At 39.5% G+C, this 19701-nt stretch overlaps 1 protein-coding gene across 18 annotated transcripts in view; it reads right to left on the reverse strand.

Moving 5' to 3' along the window:
* LOC311444217 (uncharacterized protein) overlaps positions 1-19701 on the reverse strand; it is a 195058-nt gene that overhangs the window by 92847 nt on the left and 82510 nt on the right. The window contains exon 3 of one of the 18 annotated variants that reach the window (XR_014697739.1): positions 6289-6562. The exons of 16 other annotated variants lie outside the window; for them this stretch is intronic. The gene's annotated coding sequence lies outside the window, so the exon portion shown is untranslated. Of the gene's footprint in view, positions 1-6288; positions 6563-12429; positions 12457-19701 lie in introns of those variants that run through there. One more of the 18 variants, XR_014697740.1, reaches the window with a different exon arrangement.

A 19701-nucleotide genomic window follows, 5' to 3' on the forward strand; every position in this document is an offset into this window, starting at 1 on the left:
TATAGTTTTGGCAGAGAATTGTAAAATACATGCAGGTTATATAGTTTGTGTGTGAAAATTAGCTGCTTCTAGCATGTTGCAGAAATGAAAGTTTAAATTCACTTTTAAAATGTAATCCTCCCACTTTACCAATTGAAAAAACGTGTTATATCAAACATCCACATAAATTATAAAAACTCCTTTAAAATGCCAAGTATAGATCCTACTGTGCCTAGGATGTCAGCATAACTCTAAAAATACGGAGTGATGAAGCATGGATACAATTTATAGCGGAAATCAAGCACGCTTTTCAACTTGCACGCACAAAAACTGTGGTAAATCAAACAGCTCCCTTCTTAAATTGCAGCTGAATTGCAACTGCATTAACTTCACACAAATTGTTCAGATTATAGTGATATCTGATTGCAGTAGTAAGAAATCCTCAGCTGTAATGTTGCATTGGATTTTTTTCGTTTGTTTTTGATCACTTCAGATTATGAAACTTGACACTGCAGTTTTGAAAGCAAATGCACTGGTTGAATGCACTGAGTTAGCCGTTTGCTTAAAATGGTGTCGGAGAGAAACCTCATCCTTTAGTTCAGTTGTGTCACCCCTCCTGGAGAACTGAATATTTCCAGTAAAAATCAGTAAGCAAATACTTTCAGGTTGAGCCTGCAACGAGCTGAGTCTGCACACTGCCAGCTCCCTGGATCTGCATGGAGCCCCGTTTGATTAAAAGGGGCCCCGTGCAAGTACGAGAATTTCTTTTTATAGATTTCATTGCAGGATCAAGCGTGGAGAATTCCTGCTGATTAATAACTATTTCTCAGAGAGCTACTTTTTTTTTTTTTTTTTAAGGGAAAAAAAATAAAAATAGTATTAATTATATTGAAAATCTATAGCTCTTGAGAAATTAAAAAAAAAAAAAAAAAAAAAAAAGAGAGAGGGGAAATAAAACATAATGCTCTGAATCAACCCAAAAGTAAGCATGATATGATTTTCATACATGAAAAGAAAATTCTTGGACTTCCCTCAACAAAAGGCAAAAACTCTGCTGTGTGGTTATCTTGCAAATTGCTTCAACTGCAACATCCTCAAAAAATGAGGTGAGTTATGGGAGAAATCATCAGTAAATAATATGGTTCCTAGGCACCTAATTCTTACTTTTTATTTACACAGCTCTGCACTGCAACTATGAGAAACGTCAGCCCAGTTATTATTTAAACTATGCAGTCATTCCCTTTTGGGCAGCCACCTTCCAGAAGAAGAAGGGGGACAAAACATTTGTTATTGCAGATTTTCTCCTGTTAAAACATTTTGCGCTGTGGTGAGACCCGTCGGCCATTTCCAAGCAGTGTCAAGAGTGAGGCCAGGCAAGCGGCTGCGGAGAAAAACGCGTCCCTCTCCCCGTGGGAGCTGCGGGGCTCTGCCCACGAGATGGCAGGCTGTGATGCTTTTTGCATTTTCCAGCCAGTGCTCAACTGGAAATAGTTTCCCCTCTCAAATGACAGCAGCCCCAGGTAGCGGGGGTGACATTTGCTTTACATTATGATACACACTAATTAATCATTAGCGATCCCAGAAGTATGTTGACTAAAAATGCTTTGCTATGGCTCGTCACAGTAGGGGCTTTCAATATTGATACTATTACACACACATATGTTCCACGGCTGGATGCTATATACTGATGGATTTTATTTTTTTTAGGCTACAGAATATCTTTTAAGTGCTTCTAATCATCGTTTGATCAAAATCCTTATAGTAAGTAATGAACTTAATATCTTGTACTCTGTGTGACAAACTCAAGGTTAGGTCACAAAATGATTGCTCGACTGGGCAGAGAAATAGGTCTTTTATAGGCTAAAGCTGCTGCAAAACTGACTGGAACTTTTTTTCAGGCTTTTCAGTCGGGTTGCCATTTTTCCCTGCGTGGTGGTCTCTGTGCCAACAGCCTGAAGCCATCTCCCTTCAGCTCCACACTAGTCCCCCCATAAGAGGCATACCCACTTGCAACCACAGCTGAACAGTGCCTCAGCAAACATGACTGAAGACCCTAGAGCATGGTAAAAGATTATGCCTTAACTGCATTTCAAGCATGATGAAAGCTTCATATGACTTCTCTGAAGACACTGAGGTGTTTTCATTCACATCTACCACCAAGAACATGTCTGTCTGTGAAGGAAAACAGGAGGTGATGAAGAGTATAGGGAAGCCCATGTTAATACTGCTTAAGAGGTCAGTACTACACCCAAAACCACAAGCAGCTCTCATTCCAGCCTCATGAGCCTTCAACCCCAGTGAAACGTACACAGGATGGACAGTGAGGAGAGGAGGTTTGTCCTTAGTTTCATGTAAATATAGATGGACTTTTTTTTTTTTTTTTTGGAAAAGTGAGCACAAGCCTTCTGCCTAAGAACCTTTTTTCAGTGGCTGCAGAAGTGCTGATCTGCCCACTTCTGTCACCTCATCATTGTTACACTGAAGCAACCCAAATCAAGCATACCTTATAACAGATCATACCATAACAGTCCTGCTCTCAGTAGGTTCATCTTCAGTGATCCTAAGCAAACAGCCACAGTTAAAGAGATGGGGTCAGACTTTGGCAGTCAGGGTTCAGGCAATGAGTAGAATCACAGATACTTTAAATATTCCGTAATGCAAAAAAATCCCAAGTGCTAGAACAATTTGTAAGGAAAAATTTTAGTTACAATGGCTTTAGAAACACTCTAGTTGATGAAGGGGGTTGCTTCAAGATGGTCCAAAGATGACAAAGCTTTGAAATTATATTAGAGAAGAAGACACCCTCAGAGTACAAAGTTAGGACCTGAATGGCCATGAGGGTTTTACTCACCATCCTTGTTTGGGCTTCCAGGTGCCTACTCAAGTTTTCCATAGCACACTTTTTTTTTTTTTTTTCTTTTGAATACTGCAATACACAATGAGGGAAAAGATCCAACAAATACAACAACTCTAGTTTTAAGGAAAGCTTACTGAACATCACACACCAGACAGACTGATATTACAAGTTTCTGTTGGGGGTCATTTGGTCATTTGCATTGGATGAAAGCTAAACTGACCAGAAGAAAAAAAAAAAAAAAAAAAAAAAAAAGACCTTCTCTAAACATAAAAAAATAAAACCTTTGAATCTGCTAGTCTTGCAAGACAAATGTTCAAAGGTGAAGAACGCAGGCTTTTGCAAAGGTTATGAAGTGAATATCAATGATGCTTCTCTTCAGGGAAGTAAAGCTGAAGCAACCAATAAACACTTGCTTAGGGATTTTTCTCTATCACTACATATCACCTGTTTGTCAGAGGGACACATGCCAGCCTGTGTCAGTCACTTCTACCTCCACGAAGGCTCTGCCTGGCAGTGGAGATGTGTCCACGTTTTTCTTACTCTCTCCTGTATAAGTTCTGGCCTAGATCCTGGAAATCCTGTTTCTAATGTGAATAACCCATTGGTGTAAGTCAAGACTAGGTCAGCTTTTAATAGCTAAAGAGCTGGCAAAACCATTACTGAGCTAATGCATCAGGAAATTAGACCTGTTTAAGTAATGGAACTATATTAAAAACATAGAAAACAAAAATAAAATAAAATAAAATAAAATAAAATAAAATAAAATAAAATAAAATAAAAATAAAATAAAATAAAATAAAATAAAATAGGGAGAGAGAGAAAGGAGGGACTCCCACTGAACTTTTGATACATCTGTAAGAGTTAAGAAGTACAATTTTGTTGGCTATTTACACTGACCCTCACCAATGAGAAATTGGGGGTTGTATATAGCAAGCCAAAATTACGAAAAATGGGACTTAGACATTCAACCCCTGGATTCATAATGAAGTACTTCACACGGGCAGACAAAGAAGAACACCATTATCATCAAAATCTGCAGAAATATTGGTCTTTCATTGTGAAATTCCAAGGCACCTTTTATTTCAGAAGTTTGCAGCTTTGCTGGTATTTGCTCCTACCCACTCCTACCCATGGCTTTTCCCACATAGAATTTTCCACAAGTAGGGAAAGGAGGAAAGTTGTCTCTTTCCCCATACAGCCATAAGCTGAGCTCAAGCATCCACACAGATCTACAGCTCAGACACACTGGCGTTCAGCCACATATATTTACTTGCAATGTTTCTTCATACCAGCGATCCTTAAGAAAGTTATCTAATTCAACAATAAAGCAGTTAATATGTTGTCATATTTACTGTGCCATTCCAAAACCAATTTTTTCACTTGGTCACTTGAAACTGAGGAGAGAACAGTAGTCAAGGAAGAACTTTTCAACCGTTACATTAGTTGATTTTTAAGCCTGTACTCTTCCATTTAAAAACTTTTGGAATGAAACCTCATTCTATCTTCTTCCTCTCTCATGCCAACCATAATACTTATTTAAAATTCCCTCTTTCCTGATGTATTACAGGTCTAAAAGCCCCTGTGGTAGTTTAAACTTCAGCATCTTTTCAACAGCCCTCTGATTTATGAGCTTACGGTTTCTACGTTTTCAAGCTTCAGCGTAAAGCAGCTAGAATGTAGCAAGAAAATAAAAAATAAATAAAAAAGAGAGCTGACTTCTAGCAGCGGGATAGTATCCCTCAAGACGTGCAGATTTTGTTCCCTTCTTACTTGTGAAACAGATGGCGTTTTATGCTTAACACAATCAGAACCATTCTCTATCTGTTGCCTTCTAACCTTCCCCACCTGTGTGAAACCCAGCCAGAGCTTAATGAACATACTTGGAGCTGTCTGGACTGAATTAGTCCCAGTAGGAGTTACCCTTCAGGTACTCCACAGTCTCTCATGGCCGTGTAACTGCAAAGGAATACAAGAAACCTTTACACTGTGGCTAATTAAATAAAGGTTTTCCTCTGTTAAGTGCATTTTTTCCCTTCCAAAAGCAGGTAACGTCTAATGCATTGAACTATTTTGGAAGTATTTGCCACTATCTCGAACATTCTAGTAGACAAGTGGCATGAAAATTGGGTCAGAATGTGATTTTAAGCCACATTTGTCTTACTTTTTTTTTTTTTTTTTTTTTTTTTAAGATTGCTTCATTTCCACATACCAAATGATGAGAATAATTGTCTTACAAATGTAAGGCCTTAGCAAAAGGACTTTTCAAAATTCACTTACAAGACATTTAGTTCCTAAAATTCATCCCCTAAATTTCCATTTTCCTCACTTGAAATGCTGCAGAAATTGTCTTTTTGGCAGCAGATTCTTTAAAATGAAGATTAAATTACAACCTGGTACCTCTGACCATATTCCATGTCCCCAAAGGCAAATTTTTAAAATGTCTCAAAGACATGCTAGAGTAATTTCCTTCATGCTAATTATAAATTGTAGAAAATTGTTGTACTGAAGTAATTCAGCAGCCTAAGATTGCTTCTAAAATACCTATGGTGGGATCTTTTAGCTTACACACTGAATTTCTTGCTGCTGGCTTTCATTCTTCTGTCTGACACAAGGCAACTGCAACTAGTTTCTAGCCTGAATAAGTGGAAAAGTTCCATTAAATTAATTGAGTCATTCATAAGAAGGGGCAAAACAAGATTTGCTTTGACCAAGGTTTGGATATCTTTGTATTGCAATCAAGTGGATGGCTAACCTTTCTCAGGAACATTCGCTAAAATAGCAAATGATGTCAGTTCTCCATCAGCATTTCAGAAGGTTTAGCTGTGAATACTTTCTGCAGTGTTAAGATGCACACAGACAAGATAGACTGTCCCATTTTATTAACAACACACTGAGAAGAATTCTGGGAAACTGAGTCAGGCACCTTGATGAGACAGTATGGGAATCCAGACGGTTAAAATGTTTGTCATCAAGAAGCAGAAGTGTCTTCTCCCACAGCTTCATCATGAAACCTATCACAGACAGGAAAGTTTGCAAAACTTCTGGTCAAAAGGAGCCATGCCAGCTTCTTCCCCTGAACAAAAGGAAACTTCTGCCCATGATATCAGCCAAGGTGTTTCTACTCTTGGTGAAAGAAGGTAAAAACTGTACTACCACTATCCAAAAGGAAATAACTTTCCTGTTCAGGATAGAAGAGAATAAGACAGGCAGGTTTTTAACAGAGGCAAGACAAATTGGTTGCCAGCAGTGAGTACACTGGATTTGCCTCTTTTCTTGGGCATCCCTCTGCACTTCCACACTTTATTCTCACCACAGTGCAATAGTTGGGAACCTCTATGGTAAGCAATGGCTGTCAGAACATCATTGGGCAGAGTAAGTCAACAGACGACAGCAGTGAGATAGATCAGAGGAGAAATGACATCATTATCATTTCTATAAGAAAGATCAATCTCCTAAAAGAAAGAAGAGAGCCAAAGAACTACGAGTCTGATCTAAAGCTACAGGGACATGAAATGCCACTAATGATAGGGTCTTTCCTGCAGGAGACAACTGCTGATCTTTAGTGATTCAGTCCTGGGCTTCAGCTCCTTGGAACACCAGTTCTTGCTGCCATCTTGGTATTGCAGTATAAACATATGCCTGGACATCGTAAGCAGATTCTGAGATACAAATCTCAGGAAGGAGACCACTGCATTGGGTACTCCGTCCACCTTGGATTCTGTAGGACTAGAAGCAAGAAGTGTGTTAGTCACATAAGTCTCACATTCATACTGTGGGAACATACCCACGATAAGAGACTTTGCCTTAGGGTCATGGGAATGGCTTTAAACTCCAAAATGCCTATGGAACAAATGGAGATCTTCTAACTCCAGGAGTGAATAGACCCATGGGAAGGATATCCACTGATCCCACGTGTAACTTTCTATCTGCAGTTATCAGCTTTTCCACCACAATGTTGGCTATGACAAGTTAATGTAGTTTTGGAGGAGTACACTGGAAGAGGACAACATTCATTGGGCTGTAGAGCTCTCTGCAGAAATGTCCCATTTGGATTATAAACTGAGATAATGGTTGAAAGCTTTTTTTTTTTTTTTGCCCTTTTTTTTTTTTTTTTAAGCTAATAAAAGATACTCTGGCAGTGAAAATGATATGCAAAAGTGAGTTGAAGAACTAACTATAGCTGAATCACTAAGTACAAAGGGGCATAGTGTAATTAAGTTCAGTGTCCTTGTGGGAGGGAATGCAACAAAACCTAGCACTGTGACATTAAGCTTTAGAAAGGGGATTTAAAAAAAAAAAAATGAGGAAGCTAGTCAAAAAGGCCCTGAAGTCAGAAGTGAGGAAATTAAAATCCTTCAACTCAGCATGGAGGCTACTTAAGCAACCATAATAGAGTCCCAGAAGGAATGTGTAGCCTTTCAAAGAAACACGGAAAGTAAGAAAAATAAAATTAGCATGGGAAAACAGTAAGGTTCAAGGGGTTATTTAAGCCAAACAGGTAGCATTCAAAAAGAAGTGAAAACCCACCTTAAGACAAGGAATGCAACCAATGAAAGCTTCTCCCCATCATGCAGACATGTTTTTAAAAGTTGTGGTGACTATGAAGTGAGATAGGCTAAAGGGGGAATTAAAGGGAAAATAAGAAAAAAAGAAAAGGGGGGGGGGGAGGGATACTGGAAAAATGGATACCAGAAAATTTTGATTGGCAATAACATTGTAAAAGTTGATTGCGGAGAAAGTAAAGTATTTCTCATTAGTGTGGAACACACCATAGGGATACAAGTTGCCTAGGGTGAGGTACAGAGGATGGGGTCTGGAAAAAATAGAAGGGATTTAAAAAACAGAAAGGAAAATAAATAAATAAATAAATAAATCCCAAGGGATCCCAGCTAGAATGGGCTACTGCTCCACAAAATGGTGCATCTGGGTACTGAACTCAAGGTATGACTTTACATTGAGCCAGGACGGAAAGCAACAAAACCACTACAGAGATAGTCTTCCTTGTCTCCGACACACTGCGCCAAGAGCCTCTTGGTGTCTCCTGCAACCCAGAGTGACTACTGAAAATATGAGGAGATCTGGAGTCCCTGAGAGTGTCTCATGACACTTCCAGACCATGAACAGCATGAGGCATCACTCCTCCTAAATGAGCCAGATGAAGCAGAGTCTTCCTCACTTCAATTTCATCAGGCTCCAGCAAAATAACCTGCTTCCAGCTGCACCTAACATGCAGCACAAAACACACTTGTTTGAGCTTTAGTCATTTGCGTGGTCTTTAAAGTAATTATCCACTGCGTTATTCAAAGAGAGCACACAGTATTTAGTGGATTACTGTGTCTGTACTCCTTTAAAGACACGACTAGCTTGGGAGCCAGCTGCACTGTGGAAAAGCAATGAGCAAACTTTTTTTTTTTTTCTCCTCCATTTTTGAGCTATAAACAAGGCTCTTTCAAAGAGAGAGAGAACAGGAACAGGGGGGATACTACAATGAAAACCCAGTGTGTTCTAGGTAGTTCTCTTATGCCAATATATTTGCTGACCCAGCCACAAAATTGGAGGAGGCCATGGCTCATTAGAGTGTCTTATACAGACTCCAACTGAAAATAGGCAAATTATCTTTCCATGGGCAAAAAAGGCTATTTCGCACACCCTTCCCCAACACACACACACTGATTTTTGCACACTCAAAAGGACTGATTCTCAGTGTGTCCAGCTGCAGCCATATGGATAATTTTTCTGGTGGTTTCTGCTTTTCAGGAAGAACATGCCCTCAGAGAAAAAAAAAAAAAAAGGAGGCTGTGGAGTACATAGTGGCAGCTAGCTGCCTCCCATAGAAACTATTTCTGTGTACATGCATGTGGACACATAGACAGGGAACCACGCTACGCATCAATGGATAGTGACTATGTGCTTTAGTATAAAGGCACAGAGAGAAATTTGTGTTGAGGACAGCAAGCCTGACTGCCTGGCAATCCTCTGTAGATAGCTCAGGGTTACCTTTCCAGCTGGGCTCTGCTGACTTCCCAAAGTGTGATTCCTAAAGCCAGGTGCAATGCATTTTTTTCTTGGAAAGCCTGTGCCATTCCTGTTCTAATTTCTAGTCCAAAGAACTGCTTGTCTCTTCATTTCTTGGTTAGGACAGATCAACCACCAGATTCTAAGTCCTGGAGCCATGGTAGGCCCAGGTTTTGACACTAAAAGTCAGAGGATAAGTAACCAGTAGTTTATTTGGGAGAGAAAGGCATGATCTCCCTCAGTAGCTGCTATTTGATATCCTCATGCTTTGTTCCAGCTGGTAAATATTCAGCGAGAGATACATTTAGCTGTTTGGGGCCTTATTCAGACATTCCTATTGACACAAATGAATTTAATAAGGGTGTAAATAAAGAGAATTCGGAGTTCTGTCTGTATCCCTAGACCAAGCTGTCTTTTATAAATATCCCCGGTTATCACTGCACTCAAATATTGAGCACACAAATAGCTGTAACTGATCAGACAAAAGGTCTTTTCATCCTACTCACTTGTCTCCATGAGCAGTCAACAACATACAAGAGTACATGTGCAAGCCAGGTACGCAGATTTATCTATCCAAAATACACTCCTCCAAGACTATTTTTAGAAAATCCCAGTCGCAGAGGCAATGTCGTTTAATTGAAACATTCTACAAGAGTTTTTCTCCCACTTTTCCTAATGCAACAGGTATTCTGCAGTCCACTTTATTGCCTCTAGTTCCATCAGCCAACAACAAAGCTACTAAAGTAGCTATCCCCTATATGGATATTGAAAAAATGTGAGCAGAACCAAACCTCAGACTCTGATCCAGTCTGCTTAAAGCTAATATCTCAGTATCGTTTGCTTTTGTTAGTCTGCTCTCTGCTCTGCTGATTGGAAGCCAAACTTTCTTCAGGTTTGCTCCACATAAATTATGATTCCAGCAGAACAGAAGGAAACTGCATTGTAGTTATATCACCGTTGTAAAGCAAAATTCAGTTCAATGTTACATTACTCTTTTATCAATCACATAGCTTACAGGTCAGTTAATAAACTCACTCTGGCTACACTCACCTAGAGCCAGGAGCAGGGGGAGGTTTTTGCAAAATATTGCTGGAATTCTATTTGTCCAGCATTATGTTGGCTGGCTTCCACAAGGAATGTGTTTAGTTAATTGAAAAGGTTTTGGTTAACATTTGCCAGCAAGAGATCATAGAGTTCTAGACAACACATACTGTGAGTATGAACTCCATTCAACCTCTGGAATACCTCTGTGAAGGCAGGAAATTGAAATATTGTGCTATATTGGCAACTAAACGGTCATTTATCATCCATGCTAAGTTTGGAGCACAGTGAAATGACTTCTAAACTCTCAAAGGGCCCTTATTAACAATTACAAGGTGTGTCTATATAGATATAGATTATGTATTAAAATAGTTTCAAAAAAAAAATATGAGATTATCAACAGCTGTATCTACTCTCCTCTTTGCGTACGATCAAATTTGGACTATGTTCAGAGGTAAAAACACTAAATTAAAATACAATAGAGTTAAGACACCTACTGACAAAAGCAAGGAAATTCACAGTTAAAGGGGAAAACATGCCATATGTTCTGCAGTACCTAGGAACAACAGGGAGCATTCAGCTCATCATTAAAGAGGCACCCAGTTGTGCCTAGGTATTGGAGAACATATGGAACACTTCCCTGCTCATGTCTGAATTTCCTTACTATTGTCAGCTTATGGATCAAGCCTGACTTTTTTTCCCCCCCCCCTAACATAGAGTTCAGGGGATTCTTTAAGTAGTTGTTTAGTTTGTAAATTAGCATTTTGTTTTATAATTATCAATCCCACAGACATATAAATTATTGCAAGCTTGCTTTTATGAAATGTTCAGGATCTCCAGAAACCACTACTTGTTAAAATAAAGCAGTGACTTGCTCTGCATGTTTCCAAGCAGACACCTATAGAAAGTTAAAGCTGGCAGGTCTGGTTGGACTTAATGCAACTGAAAAGCAGATCTTTCATTTTACACTTCACTCTTGATCTGGGTCTAGGATGAACCGAATTCTAGGAGCATCCTGCTCTGGACACTTCTGCCATTAAAATAACAGTGCAGCTAAAGCAAAAACTACCATGCACAGAGACAGCAACCTCACTAGCAAAACTTTATCTCTGGACACCATCCTATGCAGCAAGCAGCCCTGGGAGAACACAATTTCTGCAGCCCTGGCACGATGATGGGCTCCTTCCAATGTCAGCACGAGAGGGCAGCATTGCTCACAGCACACGCCTGTTTGCGTAGAGAGCTGTCTCTTGCAGGGGAAGGTGGCACCCCAATGTCCCTTATTACCACGGAGGTCCCAGTGGAGATGTGGCAGACACATTCTATTCAGAAGTTGCACAGAAATTAACTCTGCCTCAACTTTTTTTTTCCCCCTAATTTAAAGAAAGTAATACATGTCAAATTTTATAAAATACCACTTATGTTATGAATCCATATTGAAATCTGATTTATTTATAACCTCAAGAGTCTTGTAAAATTGATCTGAATTTGGTCATCTCATTCAAAAAACACTAAGGAAGAGGATGGGGAAGGAACATGTGTGGTGGGGGGTGTGAACACATATTAGGTCCTGTCTAATCTGAATCACAGCATGATCTCCTATAACTATGTCTCATTTTTCTATGACACAAGCTAAAAGAGTATGCCTTTCATGTTTTGCCTCCTGCCTCCAAGTCAGACTATGCTTTCAGTAAAATTAAAATAATCAGAGTAGAACTTAAAAAACTTCCAACATGCTACTTTGCCCCCACTTTGTTCAGAAAGCAACAAAGACTTTACAACTGTTCCCTTGGCCTTACAGGATGCTGAGCCTTCACTGCTACTTGTTTTTGCAGTCTAGGACTAAATCTGAATCCTGAGAAACTGACCTGAACATCACCTGAGACAATCCTGCACAGCCAAAGACAAACCTCCACAGAGCCTGTAGGATCCTTACATGCATCACTTGTGGGCTTGGATGCCTCCATTTCTCTCCCAGAGCCAGTTATACTTTTAGAAGCTTAGGTAAGCTTGTAAATAAAATCACAGTCCAGAAAAGCCAGGCTGGAAGCTAAGCCATGCAACATTTTCTTTTAAAAGCTTGTAAGTGGGCCCATAAGGAGCTACATGAGGTCTCTTCCCCCCTCCAGGAAACTGGAGGAGGAAAGAACTGAGGAGGAAGAGGAATGAAACTGCCCTTCAACGCCTTTCCCATGAAACATCTGGGAAAGCCCAGAAAATTCCCTTTCAGAGGCTGTCCTGAGGATGTGTGCTCCCCTCAGCCAGCAACCACCATCCTCACTTAGTCCTTACCCAACCCCAACCTGAGCAATTCTTGAAGACACCCCTTGTGGTTTGGCCAGAAGAGGTCATGGGGAATGGGCAATAACTGAGAAAGAAAACTCTCTTTTTCCCATCAGGTCACTTATCAGGGCATGAACGCAGCCCCATGGTGCAAAAGCAGGTGAGACAGGAAATGACAGGAGCAGGAGATCAGGGGAGTGCTTTGAAACAATATCATCATCAAGAAGGATGCAATGGAGAAAGATCCTGTTCCTTTGGGAAACTGCCCAGCCTCTTCTTACCTAGCAAAAGAAAGGCAGGAGGATGCAAGAGATTTTTTTTTTCCAGCTTGGGCAACAAACTCTGAGCCAAAGTCAAGCAACCTTGCCAGGCCAAAGTATGCCCATGAAGGCTATACTCACTACTCAAACGACACATAAAATGAAGCTAAGAAAAAGATTTAAATCAAAGCAGTGAAAAAACTCAGTCAGAATAATACAACTCATTTAGGTTCTTCCTTAAATCCGTAAATTACCTTTCTTCTCTGATAGAGCATTAAAATGTTCTTATAATCTGACTGCAAAAGTGAATCCTATTTGTAAAAGTAGTTTCAACCAGGATAATAGGTTTAAAAGAGAATGATATACTAATACCAGTGAATTAGCTGTCTACGCCAACATTGTCAATGGTCTAAGTGTCCCTGGCAAGCTGAACCATTTCAAGTTGCATAAAAGTTAGGGTGGAAGATTTGTAAGGAAAACTCTTACCAAGAACAGAAAGAAACAGAGGAAAGCACAGAGAGCACTGAGCACTGTTGTTGCACTTAATTTTCTATTCCAGTGGATCAGCTCTCCTGGGAAGCAACATCCTACCCTTTATTAAAGACCTTAAGAGGCTGGAAATGCTACAATTCAGATTCTAACAGTCTGCATTGATGTTGACTACACAGTTATTAAGTTGTCTTCCAGAAGTTTGTCCAGACCCTCCATACAAGGAGGCTGTAGAGCAAACATATCAGCGTTCCCCTTCAGATGCTCTCTGTCGCCTTGAGGATTGGCAGCAGTATGTCTAGGGCAACCGCTGTAACCGCTCTGCCCCATGGGTGCAGGAGAGAAGTGCTGAGCTGCAGCTGGGGAAGTACAACCTTCTGCACCCAACTGCTGAAGAATTCCCTGGACTGCAAGAAACAGCTCCACTGACCTCCCTTCCTAGGCACTCCACACTGACATGACTACAGCACTTGGGTGATGCAGTAGAGAGCATCAGAAATGTTCTTTGCCTTCTACTTACTGAACACTCACAGCCAGAGTGAAGTGTTAAAGAGCAAAGGATCCCTTGCATGAGCTGTGCCTTCTTCTTGATCTTTTATCTCCTTTTAGAAAACAACAAAACTACACTAATGACTCAAGATCTCAGAGGGTTCTTTCCAATCATTAGCATTTCTGTACCTATTTAAAAAGCCAGAAAGCCTTTCTTGAACACCTGCAATGCACATCTTGTGACAGCCATCACATCACCAAAGCCAGCATTAGCCCAGCTCCATGGTTAGATACCAGTCTTTCCACCAGTTAAAGAACAACTGCTTGGAGATGGGGCTCCAATCCATGAAGTTGGCAGGTGGGAATATTCCCACAGTGCTTTAAAATATTGTGGTCTCTCTGCTTCAGAAAAGTCTCCAAGTCTGGGGAGAAAACATACTGACCTTAAAACAGTGACTGATGTCCCCTGTAACTCTGTCAGCCTGCAGGGGACAGAAGGTTGGATGGTGCACTCCCTTCTGCAATGGCAGCCAAATGAGAAGGAAGCTGGTCTTGTGCAGGAGGCAGCCCAGAGATGGCAAAACCCCTCCATGTCACTGTGCAAGGAGTAGGAGCAGCTTGTCCTGTCCTAAGTGGCAATTAGTCAGACAGAAGTTGTATTGAGTAACAGGGCACAGAAACATAACCTTGTGTCTGATGAGGTTTTCCAAATTGCCAGTCATCTGGAAGGGGCGTGTGCATGCAAGGGTCATAAGTTTAGCAAAGGGTATATTAGCATTGTGGCAAGGCAATAAACTATCATGCACATGTGTGCAAATATTAGCTGTGTGTAGATCTGAAATCTTGAAACAGATTCACTGAAGATTTAGGACTTTATTAAGGTAAAAAGGGTTATGCTGCAGTTCATAGGCACATTTGTTTTATTAATTGAGTCATAAGTTCTGGCAGTCTGCAAAAAGATTTCAAAATATGCATCAGCTGCTTTTGATTGCCATAAGAGATCTGAAAACCTGCCAGTAAGTCTGTTTGCAGCTCTTAAAAATTTTGGCTAAAAACCTGTTTTAAACTATTAGCAATTACTTTCAATAAATAAATAAAGGAGGTTGCAGAGAAGGGGGAATGGGGAAGAGGAGGAAAAGAAAGACACAAGATTTGATCAGACAGAGAACAACTGCATGACGTAACCTTCCTCTAAAGGAAGCTCATTATTTTCCAGTCAAAGCTTGCCATTTCCCTTGTGTCCCAAACCTAGATGCCTATTATCTCATACAGTATTTGGCATGTTCCATAGCGAAGAGCACTTGGTCAGCCATCTTGCTGGAGAAGTAATGTCTAAGTAAAGGAGGAAGATTATGTCTCATTTTTTGCCTTGTTTTAAGTCTACTGAGCACTCAGGATGTGAAAATTAATTTAAGTACCAAACTGCCTTCAGCTATTTGGGCCCAAGTTCCTTGAAGGGTCTGAGGCAGAGCAGGTCTATCCTCCTTACCAATGAGGTCATCCCAGCTCTCTGGGGAACTCTGTAAACAACAATAAAAGACCTGATCAGGGGAAATCTCAGTATAAAGCTACTATATAGCTCAAGGGTGCCTCTTGTTAACAACTGTAACACAGGCTACATAAACTGAAATGCCGAAGTGTTTATTTAGCCAAGAACAAGGTTACTACCTTGTAAACAGGAAGCACCCTCAAGCTATCCAGGCTATATTCACAGGACACCCAGGCTTTGCTGAGCAGGCTTGGAATGACGGGATTGTCCCAGCAAGACTTCAGGATTCTGATTTGTCCTGGATTTCTGTCTGGGATGGTGTCTTCCACTGAGTATCATCTCATTTGTGGCACAAGTAATATATCTACCTATGCTGCCAAGGGACTGTCCAAACCAACACTCTAATAAGACACACATCATTTGCTGAAAAAAGAAAACACCACACTTTTCATTATCCATCACTCATTATTTACTCGTTATCCATCACTTGAGCCTTTAAGTCTTCTTCTGTTACTGCAGTAGAATTTTCATGAGTTTGGACTTCATTACTGTCATCATAAAAATGGTTTTACTCCTTTGCTGGTAGCAGCACCATGTTTTTTGCTGGAGAAGTTTATCCTCCCGTACTTTACTATAGCTCAAGTCAGAAGGGAGAATCCTTCTGGCCACCAGATACAGTACAGCAATTACCTTTGGGACTTTGTGAGGTTTAAGTGGCTTTTTTCACTTTACTACCTTTACGTCCTGATTCCATACTCTTCCCTTTCAACAAATAACCTGTTGAGCATTTTTCCTCAATAAACTCTTTTGTACTATCAGCTATTTTCTTCAGTAAAAGTATCTTACACCGTGGTTTCAGTCATCATCTGAGCCAGTAACATGTTAGTTATTTGTGAAATTTTTATTAATTCATCCAATCCAAAAAAAAAAAAAAAAAAAAAAACAACAAAAAAAAACCTTTTACATGTTTTGGTATTATTAATAATCAAGTTAGTCTGTTCCTATAAAAAGCCAGATTTTCTGTGTGTATTTATGATTTCTCATAGGAAAACCCATGTGTGTGGGAGCTAAAGAAATATAAAATTGAAATAAATGAGGAACAGCACTTCACTGAGGAAGAAAATTCAACTCTGGATTTTTTTTAGCATGCACAATTGTTTGGTGTGTACATCAGTCAAATCATATATGGATTTAAGAGTTCTCAAATGTTCTTTCAGAAATTAGACCAAATTAGTTACTGGGTCAGAAATGACCTTCCAAAAATTTGCTACATTAGCGTCTAGAGGATAGAACTTATACTTTCAAAATAACCATTAGTGGTTACGTGGTCTTCCTCATAATTCTAATTTTAGATTGGCTTGAACCTTCAAAAAGCTTAAAAGAGATTTTCACACACACGCAATCTTATTCATTACAGCTAACAATAAAAATCTCCAAGAAAATCTACCAGGGAATGGTGGCATTCTTAGCTATGCTGGTGTCCTGTGGTATTTGAAAAAAGTCATACCTACACAAAGCAACACAGCCCATTAGAGATTTAAACTCTGGCCTAAGTCCACATAGGATTTAAAAATGAAAGTCAGTGCTTGGCTCAGGATTTCGTACCTAGATATAACAGATGTTATGTTTGGCCACTTCACGTTTTTTGGGCAATGAGTGAGCTCACATTGTGTGAAATATCAGTACCCTAACCAAAACTGTGCCTTTCTTTTAATTTTTGTGTTCCCAAACGTGGGTCAGAACTCATAGTTCTGAAATAGCTTTCTTGTGATGTGAATATGGAAATTCAAAATAGATTATTAGAAAGTATGCAAACAACAAGTTCTTACTTTGGATTCTGACAAGAAGGCATGTGCAGATAATCTCCACTCAAAAAAGTATCTCTAGGACTCATGTATTCTCATATCTCCATTGATTTTAAAGGAGACAAACCCATTTCCATCTCTTTATTTAAAGCAGTACAGACAGCAATTGTGGTCTTATGTTAGGAGGGGTTTGTTTGCATTCAATTAAAATGGTACTCTTCCTACCAAACTGTAAAATACTATAACCAGTGCACTCTGTAAATACAGGCAGTATGTTGAAGGACAAAGACTAACACCAAGAAATCTCACTCTTGTAACAAAGAGCAATCGACAGCGTATGTTACCAGCAAGCTTATTTGAGGAACACAGTGCACTTATTCTATCCTGTGTGTAACAGGGCCCTTACGTTAATCATTTACATATATAGCAGCTTTACATTTATCAACAATTCCAGTCGAATTGCATGCATTTATTTAAAGTTCACCCAGAGTCTGGTATTTACAAATACTGCCATATATTCTAAAGCAAGAGTCACTCCCAATTAGCTGAAGTGTTTAAGAAAATCATCATATATCCTGAATGATGAAAGATCACAGAAGGAGGTCTCCTAATGGATGACAGGTGCAGGAGTGAAAGCATCTAAAGACTACGCGCCAAAAACTAAGGAGCCGCAGAGTATCATAATTCACTTTAAATTGCACCCAGGTCACAAAGTCAAATAAGACCTTTGGCTCAGAAGGTATTTAAAATTACTTCTCTTTTTACAACAGAAAGAAACCAAAGAAAATGCTGAATCTTAAAAATGAGATACCTTAAGTCAGTTGTTTATGGATAATAAATATAAATAAATATTACAATAAATAAATATAAGTAAAATAAATATAAAATTAAAACAGATTTTTACTTTTTACCTCTGCTATCTGGGAGCTATAAAGAGTCTTGATGAACTCTAGTTACTCCTGAAGATTTCCTACACTTGTTTGATTACAAAACAATTAGAAAAAACTCTAAGGTTATCACAGCTAATCAATGCAGAATAAAGAGAGACATCACAGCCCAGTCAGAGACACATGCGCAATGGACAGACAGTGTACAGGACCACTAGATCCAACAGGAGTGCATAAAGCCAACTAGCTGGTCTAGGTAGCACCAGAACTTTTCAGTGTGGAAGCCACCAGACCACTTAGAGAATGGTTATGTGTAAATCTGATCTGAGAAATTGTGTCATCTGCCCATGTCACAGCAGAGAGGCAAAAGAACACCACCGTCTTCATCCAGAGACCAGAAACGGGCAGAAGGAAGCAGAGGATGTGAAGAACTTAGTCCCTACAAAAATATTGGTAGGATTTAAATTAGTATAGACTCTTTTCCAGAGCAATGAACAGACCAGAGGGAACTCCAGACAACTGCAGTGTAACAACTGCAGTTACAGAACTGCACCACAACATGCAGTGCAAATATACCCCTGAACCATGCTCAAGGCAGATAATTAATCTTTAATCAGATTCCATGTGCATGTTCAAAACACATGCAAATGTTACGTGCTCATCCATCTGTATCTAGGCACGTACTTTGCATGTGCAAAAGGAGACTTTATAAGTATGCTTTTTATTTCCTAAGAGCTGTACCACAAATTCCATAAAGCATTCATTTTATACAATCTCAAGGTCTTTGTGAAACAAGATAATATTATGAAGATCCATAAAGAGTACAAAAAGCCACTGGTAGAAAAAGATACGATTCATATTTCTAGTAGCAGATCAGTGCAGTGGAATCTGTTTTTCATCTAAACTTGGTACCAAAGCTGCTGCAGCTGCTGATCACACGTAGACAGTGCCATATTTCAGTATCTCACATACTGCAGCTTCTGCTGCTCCAACTGCAGCAAGGACAGCATACAAACTACTGGACAACACAGTTCATGCCTTGCTGATTACTCTGCTCATGTCACCAAGCCCATTTTGGGTGAGTCGAGATTTAGGATAAAGCAAAATTACCCAGTCATGTGGCTGGATTGCAGCCCAAACTGCTGGGTTAACCCAAGGGATGGTGAGGACATCAGCTATCATTTCTGAGTAGCATCATTTCTGTCCTGATCCCAGGATGCCTGCTATCAATCACCCCACTGAGAGGGACAAAAGGCAGTTTCATTACAGGTGGCTAATCCCAAATGTGTTTTACACAAAGCTTATTTAGCTATTACTTCTCCAAAATGAACCTATAAGTACATTAAGCCATATGTGATATATACAGATTGTCTCCACTCATCAGTATTATTTCAGCCGTTCTGTAAAAGTATTTTTTAAAAGAGGAAAAAAAAAAATGTTAAAAATTAAATCCTGCCTTTGGATTTTGGCAGCATTTCTTGTATAGTACTTAAAAACAATATTGTGAAAAGTATTTAATTTCTATTTACACAACTTTTATACAAGTCTCTGAAGTTTTAGACATTTGTTTGCAAATTGAAGTGATTACAAATCGGTCTGAAAAAAAAATGTTATCCTGGGAGATGTAATGGCATATTGTTCCAAGCTTAATTGAAGAGGTGAAGGGTGTAACCACCAGGAGGAGCACCAGAACTGGGTGCCTCTTGGATTATACTTGGCCTGGCATCTTGATTTCAGTTGCAAAAGAATTTAAAAGTAGTGAGTACATTTTTAAATTGACAGATATAAAACAGAACTAAGTGTGCTGTGTTCTGTTTTTGTTTGTTTGTTTGTTTGTTTTGTTTATATATACATGTATATAGTCTAGTATTTTCTTTGTCTCTCAGACATTTCTTTCTGCCTTAAAAAATAATACTTTGCAATCGTGACAGCTGGAAAGACTACTACTAAACAAGAACTGACAAACTGTTACCTTTTGGAGTCTGCTGGCAGATCATGAGCACCTTTGCTGCCATTCATTGCTTTTCTCAAGCAAGAGGAGTCTCCATATCTCCCCCCATTACATCTGCAGAAGATACCCCAGGAGCAGCACAGCAGTAGATTAGAA

Source organism: Aythya ferina (assembly GCF_964211825.1).
Source record: "Aythya ferina genome assembly, chromosome: 13".
Lineage (NCBI taxonomy): Eukaryota > Metazoa > Chordata > Aves > Anseriformes > Anatidae > Aythya > Aythya ferina.